The 2,477-nt window shown below is 32.9% G+C and overlaps 1 long non-coding RNA gene across 3 annotated transcripts in view; it reads left to right on the top strand.

Annotated features, from left to right (window-relative positions):
* Nucleotides 1-2,477, top strand: part of LOC106883779 (uncharacterized) — a 375,832-nt gene that overhangs the window by 309,551 nt on the left and 63,804 nt on the right. The window contains exon 3 of one of the 3 annotated variants that reach the window (XR_001411157.2): nucleotides 2,025-2,403. The exons of the other annotated variants lie outside the window; for them this stretch is intronic. This is a non-coding gene — a long non-coding RNA (uncharacterized LOC106883779). Of the gene's footprint in view, nucleotides 1-2,024; nucleotides 2,404-2,477 lie in introns of those variants that run through there. 3 annotated transcript variants of the gene reach the window in all.

The raw sequence follows: 2,477 nt of genomic DNA, 5'->3' as shown, positions 1-2,477 counted from the left end.
TATATATATATATATATATATATATACATATATATTTACATACTCACAAACACATGTACACACACTGCAAACGCAAACACACACATATCTATGTTTCTCATACGCATGTGTATGACATATTCATATGTGTGTCTTTGAGCGCATGGTCGCCTTTTAATTTTTATCTATTTATTTGTTTGTTTCTTTATTTAATTATTTTGCCGTCACAATTTCTCCTTTCTTTATAATTCTGAATCGTCCATTACTTCATTTTCTTCATCTTCCTTTGCCTCCAGCTCTTCATATCAGCTGATCCCTGGCAGATTTCAATAACATTTTTTTTTCTTTTCCATAATGGGTTGCATCGCAACGTCTTTCTGGTAATTATTTGACACCTTTTTCTTTTCGTCCGTCGTACGTTCTGAGTTCAAATTCCGCCGAGATCGAATTTGCCTTTGATTCATTGGGGGTTTATAAAATGAGTACCAGTTGAACACTGGGGTCAATGTAATCGACCCATGTGGCAAAATTTGAAACCATCGTTTGACAACTTTTATACTTGAACTTAGCCAATTCGAAAAGAAAAGTTGTCTCGATTGATAACGTGCGATGAACCATCTTCCACCGTATTTTACCGGTAGCATTTTTTTTTATCTACACAGAAATGCTGTACGGCAAGTTATTCTCGGTAGTAATTGAACTCTGAAAGTAACAAGAGGAGGCAAATAATGCAAGGTGTTTGAAGCGATGTTCTAACGATACCGCCAACCTGTTACCCCTCCTTCTTATCATTGATTATCACGCATTAAGAAATTACTTTTTAGACAAAGTGGATGAAATTTTCAAAATTACAAACTGGTAATTATTTCCATAACGATTTAATGTTGAATCATATATTCGGAAAAGAACAAAACACACAGAAATAAACAAGCACAAACATGCGCACACACACAACACATAAATACACGCTCTCTCACACACACACAGAAACATATGCACAGGCACTCTCTCTCTCACACACTCACACTCATTTACGTACAGAGACACAGAAGCACAGACTCTTACATTCGAACGTACAGTTACAATTACACACACACACACACACACACAAGACAGATATACACACCGAAAAGATAACAAATGCTCACTTCTAGGAAAAATATATGTTAACACATGAAAATCAGCTCACAAAGAGTGAAAAGCTTCAACAAGCCACCTTTTGACCAGAGAGACAATTTTCACAAATAAATGCACATTTACAGTTATATACATTCACATCCACAAGCAGACGTGTTAAACACAGCGAACGTAATATGAAATAATATAATCATACGTTCGTATACTCAGTAAAGCATAGACATACGTCATAAAGATTCGAGATGAGCTCACGTACACGCAGATGCCAACGGATACGTATCGAGAATATGATCACATTAAAGTAACACTTTCATGTAGTTCTCTATATATGTACAGACAGATGCTTATAAATAACAACGTTTATGCATGTATAGATATATATGTGTACGTATGTGCGTGTATAAATATATGTGCATGTAAATATACATATATATATATATATATATATGCATATATATGTAAATATACACACATGTCTACGTGTATATATATAGGTAAACATATGTGTATTTATATGTATATATATATATATATATATATATATAAATATATATATACGTTATCTACATTACAAAGTAGCGGGAAATGGGTGTCGAGTGAGAAATGGAGAGCGCGAAAAAATGAGTGAAATAGTTTTGTATGTAGCACTATTTGTCGAAAAATATTTATGAGGCTACCAGGTCACCAAAATCTAGAGTGACAGCAGCCATTTTTCTTGTTATGTTTTCTCTGTCCATCTTCTTTTCCACTATAATTAATGTTGCTCAATAAAGCATAACAATTGTGACATATTTATTTCACTAATGTAACTCTGCTACTGCTATATTATCTGTGTTGCTAATATTTTGCTTCCATACTTTGCCATTATAATGACTTATTTTGTATTTCTTTTTTATTCTTCTCTGCAGGTGAGCCAAGTTTAACCAGGCATAGAAGATAAGTTACGAAAGTGACAATCCTGTCTTTTCTATCTACCCCGACATACATTTTCAAAGTTGGGGATATTTCATTTTATTAATCCCCACTGTATTAAGAGTCAGCGTCCCTATCTAACAGAGCAAGTGAAATGATACTGATTCCCTGGCATTGAAATTTAATAACTGTTGTAGAATTACTTTCATATCCTTTAAATATCTGCTTACCTATTTTGCGTACCCGTACGTACGTACATACATACATACATAGATACATACATATATACATACATACATATATGCATATATGCATACATATCTTTTAGTTCTTGTCTTTAGAGGTTCGATAATCGAACGAAAGCGCTAAAAGGAATTATCCAAAATCCTTCTTCTCAATATATATATATATATATATATATATATATATATATATATATTATAAAGGAC

This window comes from Octopus bimaculoides, chromosome 13 (assembly GCF_001194135.2).
Source record: "Octopus bimaculoides isolate UCB-OBI-ISO-001 chromosome 13, ASM119413v2, whole genome shotgun sequence".
NCBI classification, from domain to species: domain Eukaryota; kingdom Metazoa; phylum Mollusca; class Cephalopoda; order Octopoda; family Octopodidae; genus Octopus; species Octopus bimaculoides.
The sequence above is the reverse complement of the archived record's forward strand: the minus strand, read 5'-3'. Positions and strand labels throughout refer to the sequence as shown.